The 18,630-nt window shown below is 32.3% G+C and overlaps 1 long non-coding RNA gene across 1 annotated transcript; it reads left to right on the top strand.

Moving 5' to 3' along the window:
- Positions 1 to 13,882: 13,882 nt before the first annotated feature.
- Positions 13,883 to 15,160, top strand: LOC126892214 (uncharacterized). Its single transcript, XR_007700726.1, has 2 exons — positions 13,883 to 14,298; positions 14,759 to 15,160. It is a non-coding gene; the product is annotated as an uncharacterized LOC126892214 (long non-coding RNA).
- Positions 15,161 to 18,630: the final 3,470 nt, after the last annotated feature.

Raw genomic sequence — 18,630 nt, 5'->3', positions numbered from 1 at the left:
AAAAAAATTTTAACAAAAATTTTAGGCTGAGAAAAGAGCTCTGCACAAGAGATTTGAAGTTGGAGCTAAGAGTTAGGTTGGCTAGGTGCTACATTTTCTCGACTTTGTTTTATGGAATGGAAGCTTGGATCTTGAATGCTGCATCAATGAAAAAACTAGAATCATTCGAGCTGTGGGTGTACAGAAGAATTCTGAAAATATCGTGGACAGAACACGTCACAAACAAAGAGGTTCTGAGAAAGATGAATAAAGAAATGGAAATCCGAAATACCATCAAAACAAGAAAATTGGAATATCTCGGACATATTACACGTGGAGAGAGATACAGCTTGCTCCAATTGATTATGCAGGGAAAGATTCAAGGAAAGAGAAGCATAGGGAGACGCAGAATATCGTGGCTGCGCAACCTGAGAGAGTGGTACGGATGTACATCAAATGAACTTTTCAGAGCAGCCGTTTCTAAAATACGAATAGCTATGATGATTCGAAGCGCTAATTTGTTTATAAAAACCAATAGCACACTATCTGCGGATTTTTGCATACCTGTAGTATTATTACATACTATTTTTTTTTCTTTTGACTAAACAATCTGAACTTACATAGCACTTCATTACACACATCTCTTCATTACACTTCATTCACTTTTTTATACAGTATGGTGCAAATGTTTGTAATAAATTCAGTATTTCGTAAGCCAGCGATTTGCCAGCGATTTTAAGGAAAAATCCTGGAACAGGTCGATTTTTATTTTTTAATTACGATTTTTTGACATATATATTATATTAGTGACGTCATTCATCTGGGCGTGATGACGTAGTCGCTGATTTTTTTAAAAGAGAATAGGGGTCGTCTAACAGCTCATTTGAAAGGTTATTTAATTTTTTATTCAGTAATATAAACATTCACATAATTATTTATACAGGGCGTCCAAGAATAATTATTTTGAATTAAATTAATTCACACAAAAAGAAGAATGTATGCAATTTGTTTAATTAAAAATTCATTCTACTGCTGTCAGAAAACACAAAGAAAATTTTTATTTCATAAATAAACTACTTACTTACTTTTCGCTTAAATTCAATATTCAAAATACCAATAGGCCGGTGGGAGGCTCTTTGACATGTAATTTAAGCGAAAAAAGAGTTTATTTGTGAAATAAAATATTTAACATCATATGTCTCACAGCAGTAGAATTTATTTTGAATTAAATAGTACATACAAAATTCTTCTTGTGTCAACTAATTTAATTATTAACATTTAAACATTTTAACATTTTTTTCTTGGACATAATTAATTATGAAATATTACTGAATGTATAATTGGACAACTTTTGAAATGAGCTGGCACACGACCCATATTCTTCTTTAAAAAAATCATCGATTACGTCATCACGCCCAGATGGATGACGTCACTAGTATGGCATATAATATATAAAAAATCATAATTTAAAAATAAAAATCGACCTGTTTCAGGATTTTTCCTTAGAGGGATCAGGATGTTTCCTTTAAGTTGCGGGCTTAGAAATAACGAATTTTTCCCAAACATTTGCACCATACTGTAGAATTGCTATGGGCTGTAAACATTAAGTAGTTATATTAAATATAGTTTATTTTTAGTAACTTGAATCAGTTCGAAAGTTTCCTTTCTTTGTTTTATTCTTTTTGGTTGTCCATTACTCTTAATTTATGTGTGTTTTATCCAATCTAATAAATAAATTGTCAAATTATTGTCAATTTTGTCTTTGTTCATTTTTTTCGGTCGTTAATGGGTTAACAATTAATAAAGTAATAAAAAAATCACTGTATTTGATAAATTTATTGAATTTACAAAAACTGATAAATACACAATCACATATTGTAAAATAATTTTAAATTATGGAAGTCTCATTGCTAATGTATCATGTCGTTTTGCCAAGATACAGCACCAGCATCTGAAAAATATTTTGTATAATTTTGTCTTCTACGTTCTGCCATTTGGGAATAATTGTTGCTGCCTTGTTGATTTCTTAAGCCTGACATGTTCGTGGACATGTGAATTCTCCATGATCCAGGTCTTATTTGTCCATACAGATCCTCAGTGTCAAAAGTGCCAGGAGGTGCATAGGACAGCCGAGAGATTTTCTTGAGCCAATTATGAAGCGCACACGTGGCTTTTACAATTTTGTCAACTTTTTCAGGACACAAGTAAATAGGGCAACCATAGATCCGAAATCTCATTGCCATTATTCCGAATGCATTCTCAACCACTCGTCTAGCACGAGATAGGCGGTAATTGAATATCTTTTCTTCGGCTTTTAAAGGCATTTTTCGAGAATAGGGTTTCATGAGATATTCTTTAAGAGCAAACCCCTCGTCACCCAAGATTACATCCCATTTTGGAAAGTTTAGAGAATTGTCCTCAATACACGTTTTTAGTGTAGAATTATTAAACACAGTACTGTCATTCATTCGTCCCTGACTTCCAACATCTATGAAGATAAAACTGTAGTCACTGTCAACCAGTGCCATAAGAACGGTGCTAAAAAATCCTTTGTAGTTATAATAGTCACTTCCACTATGTCTTGGTTCCTGGATATTGACATGTTTTCCGTCAATAGCTTCACAGCATCCTGGAAAATTCCAACGGTCTTCAAACCCCTTTGCTATTGCTGTCCACTCTGCGGTACTTTTTGGAACCTGGAAAAATATAATCTTAATAAAGAATAAATTATATATATATATATATATATATATATATATATATATATATATATATATATATATATATATATATATATATACACTATGGGCCATTCAAAAGAAGAATACTTTCATAAAATATTTATTTCATAGCCTATTTTTGAAAACTATGTTTCTATTTAAGCATCGTGAAAACCTTTATTATTTTGACTAGTGGACATACTTTTATACGCCAAATCAAGACCTACATGATAGTATTCCATATTTTTAAATGGTACACACGGTATATGCAGTGTGGAAGGCACATATGGAATAAAATTATTTCTGTCCTGGATTTAAAAAATTATAAAAAAACCTGAGACCCGTCGATTTTTATCTATAAATGTGATCTTATTATTATCTTGTTATATTTATATACATAAATTTAAATACACAGGGTGATTAACGCAAGCTTAGCTTATTCCATAGTCTTTATTTTTAAGGGAACACTGTATATTTTTATATTTTTAAAAGCTCCTTAACAAGCTTATCCCAACGAACTATATCATGAAGATTCGTGAGATCTATTATGAATATTACAGGGTGATATTTTGAAATTACACATTTTGGAAACCACTTATGGAGTAAAATTGTTTGTGTCGTTATTTTAGAAAATTATAATAAACGCTGGTACACGTCAACTTTTAATGTGCGTTTTTTAAACATAAATTTAAATATACAGGGTGATTCACATAAGGCCAGCGTAGTCCATCGTCTGTATTTTTAATGAAACAACCTGTATATTTTTATGCTTTTAAAAGCTCCTTTATAACTTGATCTTAAAAAACTATTATTACGTAGGGTATATTATGAATACACAAGGTAAAATTTTGAAATTATTGATAACATTTCTCAAGATATTAAACACGAAACCCAGTATATTGACATTGAGTTTAAAAATTTGATGTAGTTATTTTATACGATATACGTTAATAACCTTAGCGATAAATTATTAATTTTAAAACTTAGTGTATTTAATGTCTTGACGATAATAATTATACATGATTTCAAAATTTCACCTTGTATTATTCATAATAGACCCTACATAATAGACTTTTTTGAGATAAGGTTGTTAAGTAGCTTCTAAAGACATAAAAATATAAAGGGTGTTTAATTAAAACTAAAGATTATGGTCTATGCTAGACTTGCGTGACCACCCTGTTTATAAAGCGCCCATTTGAATTTAAAAGTTGACTTATCTTAGCGTTTTTTATAATTTTCTAAAATAAGGAGTATACGGACACAGACAATTGTATTCCATAAGTGGTTTCCATACTTAATAATTTCAAAATTTCACCTTGTATTATTGATAATACAACCTACATGATATAGTTGGTTGGAATCAGGTTGTTAAGCAGCTTTTAAGAATAAAAAAATATACAGGGTGTTACATTAAAAATAAAGCTTATGTACTATGCTAGGCTTGCGTGAATCACCCTGTAAATTTAGGTTTATGTTTAGAATGCGCAAATTTATATATAAAAATCGACGGGTCTCAGCGTTTTTATGATTGTTTAACTGTTTAACAGAAGGACGGAACTAATTTTATTCCATAAGTTCCTTCCACCTTCCACTCTATATCTAGTTTAGACACACTATCTTAAGGGGATGGGTACGAACTTTCGGCTTCAATGCTATTTAAATGGGATTCATTTTTTTTCGAATCCTGAGAAAACTAATAAGCATTTTTTAAACATTGAAACGCAGAATGAAAGAATACGTTATTACCGAGGGCCGAAAGTCCCTGAAAACTTCTATAATGTTTATTTTAATAGGTTAAAGCAGCGTTTCTCAACCTTTTACCCCTTGCGACCCAATCTTCCATAATTATTGTCACCGCGCCCCCCTCGTTCAATAATTTTGACAAAAAACAGTAAAATCTTACTTTTTAGTATTGAGTGCTCTTTATGATTATAACTCCTATTCAGTGTTCATATGTATTTTATTTTTTATTTTGTCAGAATTTTGTTTCGCTTTGATTTTAGTAAATTAGTTAATGATATTGGTGTATTTTTTTATATGCTCACGCCCCCTCATTACTAAAAGCGCGCCCCATAGGGGGCGCGCCCCACATGTTGAGAATCGCTGGGTTAGATTGGTGAAAAACTATAGTGTGATTTTCAATTTCAAATATCTCATTCAAAAGAAACTTTTTATTCATTCTAAGGGACTTTCGGCCCTCGGTAATAAAGTAATCTCTCATTCTGATTTTAAATTTTTCAAATATACTTATTAGTTTTCTCAGGATTCGAAAAAAATGATTACATTTAATACATTGAAAATTTTGACAAGCGTCAAATTTTTGCATTTTGTTCCTTTCCCCTTAATGTTATTCTGTAGTGATTACGTTTCTAATACATTGTTTTATTTTGTTGTAGCCAACGTCAACGGAGGAAGATACCATAGATACAACAGACCAGGCATCTACTAAAGGAGAGGTGGCAATAGAAAATGAAAGTGCTGACGACACAGCTGGGACTTCCAATACTCAATCATCTATATCAGGCGATACAATTATTATTAGTACTCAGGAAATAGAAAGAGTAACAGAAAGAGAACCTAATAGTAATAGTGATTCTGAGAACAGCACTTTCAAAACACCTAGAACATCTAAAAGAACGAAAAAAAGAAAAGGCTCAACTCCTGAGTAAATTGAAAAAAGTATTAACACTTTGAAATCATTAAAAGATGATGTACAAAAAAACTTAGTGTGTGATGAATTTCAACATTTTGCCAATAATATAGCATCTCAACTAAAAGAACTTCCACTTGCTGATGCCATAGATTGCCAAATAGACCTGATGCAAGTACTTCGAGAAAGGCGACTTACGGTAATGCGTCGCAATCAGCTGCGTAAAGAAGCATCAGTGTTAAGAGAAAGAAACATATTTGATAATACTGTATCCAATAATGACCGTTCCAATGATATACATCACACCAGTCGACCTGCTATACCAGAATCAGAACCGATTGCCGGTCCATCCTCTGCATACCATGAAACAGACAGCATCAGCCACGACAGTGCGATGAACGACTATGATATTACTGACAGTGCTAACAATGTTTTAAACGAAGCTATCGAAAGTGATAGTGGTAGTTTTTAATCCGATATGATACTTATAGTGTATAGTCTAGTTATAACGTAGATAGAAAAAGTGTTATATGTACATAATAGCTAATGTGAGTAATGTTCTATGTAGGTTTAAGAATAGCTTGCTTTATGTTTGTATTGATAAGAAATAAAAGCAGTAACCTGTATAATTTTATTTTTATTTTTAATTGCGTTCGCTCACACACACACACACACACACACACACACACACACACACACACACACACACACACACACACACACACACACACACACACACACACACACACACACACACACACACACACACACACACACACACACACACACACACACACACACACACACACACACACACACACACACACACACACACACACACACACACACACACACACACACACACACACACACACACACACACACACACACACACACACACACACACACACACACACACACACACACACACACACACACACACACACACACACACACACACACACACACACACACACACACACACACACACACACACACACACACACACACACACACACACACACACACACACACACACACACACACACACACACACACACACACACACACACACACACACACACACACACACACACACACACACACACACACACACACACACACACACACACACACACACACACACACACACACACACACACACACACACACACACACACACACACACACACACACACACACACACACACACACACACACACACACACACACACACACACACACACACACACACACACACACACACACACACACACACACACACACACACACACACACACACACACACACACACACACACACACACACACACACACACACACACACACACACACACACACACACACACACACACACACACACCACACAGCTCATTATTTGAAAGGTTCTTCAATTCTCTATTCAGTAATGTAAACACCCAAAAATGTTTATTAAAATAAATTATTTGACAAAAAAATAAGTAGAAGGACACCCTGTATAAATAATTATATAAATGTTTATATTACTGAATAGAGAATTGAAAAACCTTTCAAATGAGCTAGCACACGACCCCTATTCTCATTTAAAAAAATCATCGATTACGTCATCACGCCCAGATGGATGACGTCACTAGTACCACACAGCTCATTATTTGAAAGGTTCTTCAATTCTCTATTCAGTAATGTAAACACCCAAAAATGTTTATTAAAATAAATTATTTGACAAAAACATAAGTAGAAGGACACCCTGTATAAATAATTATATTAGTGTTTATATTACTGAATAGAGAATGGAGAAGTTTACCATTTTTTTATGATTGCAAATAAAAATTAAAGCACACCTAAATTACACTATCAAAAAAAAATTATGATATCTCTAAAAATAAAAAAGTTATAGGCATGTAAAGTTGCGCGTTGCATTCATCATTTTTATTTCAGCAGACGGGCTTTGTGACGTCACATCTCCGTACCGGTTTATAAACTGAACGGAGCGACCGGCGCCGACTCGCTTAGATTACTCATCGTTTGTTCGTTGTCGAATGTGTACCATTTTATTGTTGTTATAAAGTTTGAAAGTGGTGTATAAAGAGTGAAGAAACAGTGTTATTGATTTATATGATGAGTAATATTAAAAAAGGCTGCTATAAATACTGTATTGTGCCTAATTGCACGAGCACAACAATTAAAACACCAAACAAAATATTTTTCCATGTACTTTTGCAAACAGACAAGAGAAAGAAATGGTGCAAATTAATGAAGCGAGATTTAATTGGACCCAAAAGTATCAAATACGTATGTGAAGAACATTTTGATGTGAGTTAACACTTTCTTATTTACTATCAAGATATAATAATTAATAGATATTAACTAATGGTGTAATTGCAAACAATATAATATTATATATGTTACTTATGTAATATCAAATACACTAGTTTAATTTTTTTGTATCTCTACAAAGTCCATAAATGCATGCAGTAATATGCAACCGTCATAAGTAGAAAATTTTACCTTGCAAAAACTCCAGAAAGATCACAAAATTGACTTTAAAGTCTTAAGCTATGTTTATTGCAGAATGTTTAACAATTTGTTAAAGTGTATTTGCAATATGTAAAATTTATGTTTATACCTTTATAATGTAACAAGTAAACTAGTTAAATTTTGGTCTATATATCTATTCATTTTATTATTACAGATTGAAAATGATACAGAAAATTTAATAAAGTTTAAATTGGTCGGTGGAACATTAAAATTGAAATCAGAAATATACCCTCACAAGTTTGATTGCCAGAAAGTAGTAAAACCTTTAAGAAAAAGTGGAGCATATGAAAAAAGACGAAAAGCAGAATGTTTTAATGAGATTTTAAAAGATGATGTTCCATCGACCTCAGGTTGTCAACCTTTCGAAATCATTAATTGTGATCCAATATATGAAGAGAAAAGTGTACCAAAGGACCCTTTATCCGAGGATTGTATTTTGAAAAGTGTACTAGGTAGTCCAAAGAAAAAATATAAACATAAAAGAGTGCAAGTTAATATAAAAACTCCACAAAAAAACAAGGAGGTGCAAACAGTAAGGTTTAGAACGAAAAAAAGTGACATGGAAAATAAGCGAAAAAACATCTGTTCCTCACCTGAAAGTTCTCCTTCAAAAATGTCTGTGTCATCATGTAGTAGCACAAGTTCAGACAGCATGTCAAATACAATCAAACCTAACTTTTGTAAAGACACTATACTTCAAATAAATACCAACATCGGTTTTTATTTGGGATTACCAGAAGAAGTATATTTTCTAACGAAACAATTATCTGAAAGCATTGCTTCGCCAGTAAGAGATATTTTAATTTCATTAAAAAAAATTCGTCTTAACGACCCATATACAGGGTGTCCCAGACTAATTTAGCCACGCTATATCTCTTAAACGAATAGAGATTTTCGAATGGGACAAAAAGTGGTAAATTCTACTTGTAATATACTTTAATATGGCGTAGAAAAAATCATCCCCTAAATATTCATCCCTTAGTTACAACCCCTAACTTTAATTTTTTTAATAGCATCCTGTATATATTTTTATAGTTTTGGATGTGGTTTTCTATCGTCTATTCAACACATTTTTTGAAAATAAAATCGGTTCGTAAATAACCAAGAAAATATCAGTTCAGTTTGGTTAATTATGTGTCCCAGACTAATTTATCCAGGCTATATTTCTTAAGCGAAGAGAGATTTTCGAATGGGACAAAAACTGATCTATTACATTTGTAATACACTTTAATATGGCGTAGAAAAAAATTATCCCCTAAATATTCATCCCTTAGTTACAAGCCCTAACTTTTTTTTTTTTAAATAGCACCCTGTAAGTTAGGGATGAATATTTAGGGGATGAATTTTTTCTACGCCATATGAAAGTGTGGAATAGATAAGTTTTTGTCCCATTTTTTCTACGCCATATGGAATAGATAAGTTTTTGTCCCATTCGAAAATCTCTATTAGTTTAAGAAATATAGCCTGGATAAATTAGTCTGGGACACACAATTAACAAAAATAAACTGATAGTTTCTTGGTTATTTACGAACCGATTTTATTTTCAAAAAATGTGTTGAATATACAATAAAAGACCACATACAAAACTATAAAAAAATATACAGGGTGCTATTAAAAAAATTAAAGTTAGGGGTTGTAACAAGGGATGAATATTTAGGGGATGATTTTTTTGTACGTCATATTAAAGTATATTACAAGTAGAATATATCACTTTTTGTCCCATTCGAAAATCTCTATTCGTTTAAGATATAGCGTGGCTAAATTAGTCTGGGACACCCTGTATACGTCTGGCCATTGACTTCGATGTCAGCACAAGTTTAATAGGAAAAATATTTAACAGAACAGTTCCGTTAATAGCCAACCGCATGAAACAGTTTATTTTTTTTCCGCCGATGAAACAAATTTATGAGAAGTTACCCATATCTTTTAGAAAGAGATATTTTAAAACTGTCAGTGTATTAGATTGCTTCGAAATACGAATAGAAAAACCTTCGAGTGCCAAGCAACAGTCTTTGACCTGGTCTGAATATAAACATTGTAATACAATTAAATATTTGATTTCCATTACACCTGATGAATTATTAACTACATTTCGGATGGTTATGGTGGAAGGGCCAGTGACACAATAATATTTGAAGATTGTGACTTTTTGTTGAATTTGTCACCGGGATATTCTGTTATGGCTGACAGGGTCCAGGCGTTTCTGCAAACACGGTTAGTTCAAAATTGGAAGTAATGGAAACGAAACGTATAGCAGCGCTACGTATAAATGTTGAGAGATCAATAGGTAGATTAAGAAATTTTTCCATGATAGCCCCTCACGCTTGTATCGATACTAAAGTCATTTGTATGTTGGATTTCATTGTTGTGATTGCATGTGGTATGGTTAATGTTCAAAATAAATTAATAACATGTAATTAAAACGTATTGTGTTTTATTTTTAATCTACAATCAATAAATCAAAAACATACTTCCAAAACAATGTACACTGTTTAATTAAATTTTTGCAGTATTCTTCATTATAAAATACTTCAAAAACATCTACTTGTTTAGAAGTCTCAAAATCATCGTGAGCGATGCAAAAATAAGCTTTCAGTTTTTTTGCAAAGTGCATTTGTAATTGCACTTGGGCTTCGCATTTTGGTGTTAAGTTATTTGAATTAATATATTTGGTTAAATTTTTGTTCTTCATCAGACATTTAATTTCAATAATATGGTCTTCTGTAATACCATCTGGAGAGGCACCCAACAAAGGATATTCGCTTAAGAGAAAGAGTCCGCACTTCTTGATCTTAATATTTTTAATTTTTTCTACCTCTCTCCTTACATCGTTTTCTAGGCGTTTTCCTAAAACAAAAATTAAAAAGTATTATGTACACCAACATATTAAATAAAAATTTATTAAGTACCTCTTTGCATTGCTATCGGCTCTTTAAACTGATATGCTCCTAAAATTTTTTCTACGAGTACCTCATCCGAAGTTTTACATTTTGACGCTTCATGAGCAATAGAAGCCGTTATTCTGCCGTACCTGGTTATTGGTTGCTTGTTGCCTTTTCAATCAAGTTACATTGCTTTTCAGTAATATTCTGTTTGCAAAATGTTATAAAATCATTTAAACTAAACTGAACCTTACTACTCTTGTATTTACAAATTAGGTAGTGTAGTGAAGCTTTCATCTCCAAGTTTACATCCTTAAAATATGTCATTATTTGTATGTTGTTCGCATTTCGTTTCTTGCATTCGCTAATAAAAGTATTACAAAATTCATTATCTTCTGTTATTTCCGAAATTGTTGCGCAGTCTTTGTTACAATCTGTGGCTTTAATAAATTTAACGTTACTTCCAACATTAAAAAGCGCTGGTTTCATCCAGTAGCACTTTACTGAAGTAGTTGCAGGTGCCTCACTAATTTTAAAAAGCCACATTAAAAAAGCTACTGTATGTTTACATCCACCTTGATTAGCAGCACAGTCATGACAAACAACACTTTCAACCTTTTCCTCACTTTCGTCACAAACCAATGTACAGTGATAAGGTTTACTTTTTACTTTGTGTTCAGGTGAAATTCTGCATTTTACAGTACATTTATTGCCTTCACGTTTCACCTGGACATATCCGACAGCCTCATCTCGATAGGATTCTCTGCAGGCTCTGAAAAATTACCAATACTTACGTACTTACTTAATTAATATTGTTTTAATCAACTTTACTTATGGACGACCATCATATTGATATATTAATGATATTATAATAACTACAAGCCACTACTGATAACAACTGATATTAAAACTTTTCATGAAAAAATAGTAAGTGTTCTTATAAAATATTGATATATTAATGATATTATAATAACTACAAGCCACTACTGATAACAACTGATATTAAAACTTTTCATGAAAAAATAGTAAGTGTTCTTATAAAATTAATATGCAAGTAAAGAATTATTGATTGGTCGGTAAAAACATTAAACAAATTGGTAAAAGAATTATGTTTGCATTATTATATCTTTGCTTTATCAGCCAAAGAATTTCTATATTAGCAGTTAAGTAGTATGTAGACGACTATAATATTAAGCGAAAGTAAATAGATACTTAGAAAGTTTTACTCCTTTTATTTCAGCACTTATATAAGATGGATTGGAAGAAAAAAAGTCCATCACTGTATAAATATCAATTTTTGGCAAATTATCACTTTGACCTTTTACAAATCCTTCTTCCATTACGATAAAATAAAATTTGAACGCTACTACACGTATAACACTTGCTGTCGCGCGGAAATTCTCAACTTTAATATTCCATATCTCCGTCATTTATTAACGGATTTCATTCTTTCTTTTACTGATTTACCAGTTTTATTCTATACTTTGACTCTATTTGACTGAAAAACCTATTATCAACACTATGAAACTTCTCCATTGAAGAACCTTTCAAATGAGCTAGCACACGACCCCTATTCTCATTTAAAAAAATCATCAATTACGTCATCACGCCCAGATGGATGACGTCACTAGTAGACCATATATGCCACAATATCATAACTTAAAAATAAAAATCGACCTGTTTCGGGTTTTTTCCTTAAAGTCGCCGGTTTACGAAATAACGAATTTATTCCTTTCATTTGCACCATACTGTCGGTGGAAAATAGTGTCGCGCACGCTTGATTAGCAATTAGGAAAAACAAAGGAGTTTTGAATATTGTATTGCAAAAAACTCTTCGGGATTTTATCAATCGATGTTTAAAGAATATCTACCTACCTTGGCAACATTCAAATTTTCAGACACACACTATAAATACAAAAAATACAACAAATCATTAAAACACACTTACTTGAATATAGTTCTCCAACGATGCAAGAGTACTAGAATTTTAGAACTTATTCACTCAGATGTTTGCGGGCCTATAACTCCAGAATCAATTGGTGGTAATAGATACTTCATAACTTTTATAGATGATTTTTCTAATTTCACTGTATTTTATTTGTTAAAAAAGAAAACTGAAGTTTTTGAAAAGTTTAAAGAATTTGTTAACATGGTTGAGTCAAAATTTAATAATAAAATTTCTGATAGTTAGAATAATAAAAGTTGCGTTGTCATAATGGATCTGAATATATATCTAATGATATAACTAGGTTATGTAGAGATAAAGGCATCATCTTAGACTATACTGTACCATATACGCCAGAGCAAAATGGTAAGGCTGAAAGAAAAAACCGTAGCTTAGTTGAGAGGAGTAGAGAAATGTTGGAAGATGCAAATATGCCTAAAGAATTTTGGGATGAAGCTATACTAACAGTAAATTATTTGATAAACAGAGGTACTACAGCAAATTTGAAAGGAGTTACACCAGCAGAAGAGTGGTAAGGCACCAAGCCTGATGTAATTAATTTAAGAATTTTTGGATGTAAGGCATATAGTCTTGTACCGAAACAGTTTAGAGGAAAATTTGATTCTAAAACTGAATACTGTATAATGTTAGGTTATGCTCCTACAGGATACCAATTATGGAATACAAAAATGCAAAAGATTATAATATCTAGATATGTCAAGTTTGATGAGAATACCAGTTATTTTAAAACAGAAATTGTTAACACTACAAGCAATGATTATATTCCAGAAGTAAATAAAGATGAAGAGACGGAGGACAATTCAGAGAAACAGTATGAAATTGAAGAAGAAAAAGGTGATGACCAGGTAACAGGAGATAATGTTATAAATGAGAGGAAAAGAGTTGTAACAATTCCAAGAAAATTTGATGATTATGAATTATATACGGCATTTAGTGCTATGAATTTTATTAATAATGTTCCTGAAAATTTTTCAGATTTAGAAAACAGGTCAGATGGAAAATATTGGTTAAACGCTGTAGATAGAGAATTGGAGTCCATAAGAGAAAATAACACTTAGAAGTGAAGAAACCACAAAATGTTAAGATATTAGATACAAAATGGGTATTTACCTATAAGAATTTTGAGGAAAATTGTAGCAGGTATGCTACGGACCATTTAAAATTAATTACGATTTTCGATTCATTCAATTATATTTCATTAAAAATACCCCTCTAGAAAATTCTTTGGAGACGCCTATTTAATCGCCTAGGTGCCTATTTTCGCAGCGAAGCAAGAGGAAAGCACCGCGCATGTTTCTATCGGATCGATACGAATCGATTTCCGATAACATTGAACAGCAGTTGGTCAGGAAACGGCTCGAAGGGCGGATGGCGCGCCGCTAGTAAGGTTATTCCCACTTTTAAGTGACGGGATTGAAACAAATTTTCGATGGAAATCAAATGATTAGAAGGAAATCAAGCGTCAGCTAATCCCATCTACAAAACTAGATAACCAAAGTTAAACATCTCTTTGGACTTCTTCACATAACAGAAGTGGATATTCCGGCGTGCCTGCCTTGTTTCAGTAAGTACATAATACATTTATCTCTCATTCCTTCCTTGTGAAATCCAATGCATCATTGTAGTTAGATCTTTCGTTAGAGTAATTTACCACATAAATTCCATATTATAGCTCATATTATCCTTAAATATTTGAAAGGAACATTCAATCAAGGCCATAGTTTTTTCTAGTGTCCAAACCTAAATTTTAATATCTTTTATACCTGATCGTTAGGCTTTTTATTTAAGTTTTTTTTATCTGTGATTTATAAAAAGTTTTAACGAGTATCTATACAGCCTTCTGTCACGCCCATCTAATGCGCACGTCCCTGTCATGTCTGAATTGAAGTAAACTTCAGAAATTTTGACATGACATATGAATACCTAACCTACCTAATATTTGATGTTTTTGTTTGGGCCTGTTCAATATGTACTGCTACTGTTCTTGAAATACATCATAACTAATTAAATAAACTTTATTTTAGATCCCGTAACTTAGTTATTTAGTCACACAACGTGACTCTATCACGTTGATTATGTACTACCTAGTTAGATTGCTAGCCACTCTGTGATGGTTTATCCCTAGAGTGGGCTGTTTTTGTTGGATAATACACCATACCGGATTTTATTACAACCAGCATCTTCACCCAGGACCTTGCAGTAGGACTTACTCATCACAGCAGCCAACCATTTTATCGTGCCAAAAGGGAATTTCCTACGGAATTCATCTCTATGGACTTGCAACCCTACTTTTAACCGGCTGTTGTGTAAAAGCTAAGTTTATTTACTTTTTCTGTATTTACTTTTGGGTAAGATATATTTGCTACATTGTAAACTTTTCGTATGCATACGATTAGGAAGAGTACATATATTTTCGTGATAGATAGGGCTACATTGTAAACTTTTCGTATGCATACGATTAGGAAGAGTACATATATTTTCGTGATAGATAGGGTTTTAGGTCGTTGTTTTTTTTTTCTTTTTGATTCAGCATAAGTAGGAGTTAGTTAAAATAAATAAAATCAGGTCTTGTTTAATAATCATAAATAATTGTATCTTAAAATTTAATAGGGAATCGGGTTGTAAAATTTTGTCGTGGAGTTTAAAATAGGGAATACGTCTAGTAGGTTTTTTTTGTATAATATATAAAGAGTCACTGACCAACTCATTTATATAGACCTTTTTGCTATTCGATTTGGATTTTGATTTTAATACTTTTGCTTGGCCAGTGATAGTGGATAATTGCTTGTTGAGTGGCCTTTGCGGTCCTATTTTATCTTTTCCCCATCCACTATCACTGTTATTACGTTGCGTTATATGTAAAGTGTTAACATTTAATATTTATTATTAATATATTTGTATGTATTAAGGTTGGTGTTTTCTTTCAGTCTGTATTACCAGTATATAACATAGCAAGACAAGATCAGTATTTAGTATTTTGTATTTCAGGTGGTTGTAACCAGTGTCATAGAGTTCCTGTTGTTCGTTACTTCAAAATCTCGAACCTGTCCAACTTATTGGTTCTGAGAGCCGAGTTGTTCGTTCGAGTTGGCGCCCTTTTTCTTCTTCTTTCTTTGTTGTAACTCGATATTATTTTATCTCTAGCATTCTTATCTATTTTCCTTCCATTTTTGTATTAATAGTCTCATTTTCTTCCTAGTTACTATCATTTCATTACCAAATTTTCTTCTTATATCTCTAAAGCCAATATTCGGTGTATGGAAGCTAGCCCGAATACTCATACTTGAGATTTAGTGTCTCTCTGCCCTTTTGATTTTTTTTCCTTCTGAGCTAAGCCCCTCTTCTTTTTTCTTAAATCTCTTATCATTTATTTTACCCATCTTTATTCAGTTCTTCTCTTCAAAAATCTCTATACCCAGAGTATAGAGGTTTCAAAATTAATCTGACAAATATAAGGCAAGATTGGTTGTTCGAGGTTTTGCACAAAATAATGAATTATACAATGTTTACTCGCCAGTTGCAAAGATGACTACCATCGGAATACTTTTGATTATAGGAAATCAATACAAATATTTTTTCCATCAATTAGATGTAAAAACAGCTTTTTTGAATGGTAAGTTAGAGGATGATGCCTTTATCTTTCCACCACAGGGTGTAAAGTGCATGAATGGTAATGTTTTTAAACTTGAAAAGTCTCTTTATGGCTTAAAGTAATCCTCGAAATGCTGGAATATTGAGATTAATGATTACTTGTTAAAATTAGGTTTTAAACGCTCTGAAAATGATGTTTGTTTGTACATATTGAAATTGAAAAACAAAATATTATATCTACTGATTTATGTGGATGATATTATATTGGCTGGTCCAAATTTGGAACTGATAACAGAAATAAAAAGGGTATTAATGAAAAAATTTAAAATAAAAGATAAAGGTGAATTAAAATATTTTTTAGGACTTGAAATATGTTAAGATCGTAAAAGTGGTATTTTAGAGATGAATCAAAATAAATATATTGAAACTTTAAACAAACGATTTAGAATGGAAAATTGCAAAACATCATTAATACCTATAGATCCAAAATTAAAATTTGATTTATATATTGATAAGAAAGTAACTGCGAAACCTTTTCGTGAACTAGTAGGATGCTTAATGTATTTAGTTTTAGGTACTAGACCTGACATTTACTATGCAGTTAACTATTTTAGCCGATATCAAGATAAGGCATCAGACGAAGCTTGGACTTATATTAAAAGAGTTCTCAGGTACTTGAATGGCACAAAAGATATATTTTTGAAATTTAAACGTTGTAATAATTTTGAAACAAACTTTCTTTGTTATGTTGATGCTGACTGGGCAGGAGATTGTTATGACAGAAAGTCAGTCACAGGTTTTTTATTCAAGATTTTTGATTGTACTTTTATGTGGGTGACTAAAAAGCAAAATTGTGTTTCTTTGTCGACAACAGAGGCGGAATTAGTTGCTCTTTGTGCAGCAGTGAGTGAAGGATTAGGGAGTAAAAAATTGTTGAATGATTTGGATTTAAATATTAGTAAGTTAACAGTTTTTGAAGACAATCAGGGTTGTATTGCTTTGATCAGAAATCCTTTAAATAATAAAAGAGTTAAACATATAGATTTGAAATTTAACTTTATATGTGAGCATTTGCAAAAGGGATTTCTTGATTTGTGTTACATTGAATCGTGTAACAATCAGGCGGACATTTTGACAAAGGGTCTGTCTATTGTTCCATTTTTAAAACACTGTAGTTTGTTAGGGTTAGCTTAAGTTTTTCGTTTATATTGTGAGGATTTTAACGAGGAGGGGTGTAGAAATATATAGTCTGCGTTAAAATCCTTATTAGGAAATAGACACTGTAATAAAAGAGAAGACTTTTATTACAGTTTTTCAGATTACAGATTAAAATCCTTATTAGGGAATAGACACTGTAATAAAAGAGAAGACTTTTACAGAGAAGTTTTTAGTTTTGTAGACGTAGACAGATTGAGGTTATGTAACAAGATGTAAGGTGTAAAGACACGAGGTATCAGAATAAAAAAGATTGTTTCAGCATGGTATATTTTATTTAATGGATGAACTAAGGAAGCCAAGAGATAATTAGAAGACCAACAAATCCTACAGTATCCTTCTGCTTTATGAATAGGACCTAAGAAACTAAAAGATCTACAAGATCTTTGTAGGTGTAGGTAAGGCGCTATCCCAGCCACTTACCATGATTACTACCTTCGACTTTTAAAACCAATAGAGAAAACCGCTTCAGACAATACTGAATCCGAGTAGCGATAAAAGTAATAAATTTCCTTATCATATTCAACGTTAAAAGACTAAAAACTAAATTGAATTTCTCATACTTTTGTGTTATTTTTGTATCCAAAATTAAATATTTTATGCATAATATCACCTTGTATTATTTAATTTCGTAGACTTTGATCTTTTCACACAACAAAAAATAGTACGACTCTTGAAAAGTTTTGTAGTGGTGAATGAAGCTAAGTGAACGAAACCCTTCTACTTCTTCTTCTTCTAAAAGTGCCTATCTTCTGGAGATGTTGGCGACCACATTGACCCATCGTATTCTATTTACGGCAGCTCGAAATAGATCAGTTGACGTTAGACCAGTCCACTTCCTAAGATTGGCCAGCCAGGATATACGTCTACGTCCAGGGCCTCTCCTGCCCTCAATCTTGCCTTGTAGAATCAACTGCAGCAGTCGGTATTTTTCATTACGCATAATGTGGCCGAAGTAAGCCAATTTTCTGTTCTTTACGGTGTTAATTATTTCTTTGTCTTTTCCTAGCCTCTGGAGAATAGTTATATTAGTTGTGTGGTGTATATATGAGACCCTCAACATACGTCGGTAGCACCACATTTCAAACGC

This window comes from Diabrotica virgifera, chromosome 9, assembly GCF_917563875.1.
Source record: "Diabrotica virgifera virgifera chromosome 9, PGI_DIABVI_V3a".
Classification (NCBI taxonomy): Eukaryota; Metazoa; Arthropoda; class Insecta; order Coleoptera; family Chrysomelidae; genus Diabrotica; species Diabrotica virgifera.
This window is presented reverse-complemented; position numbering and strand designations above follow the sequence as displayed.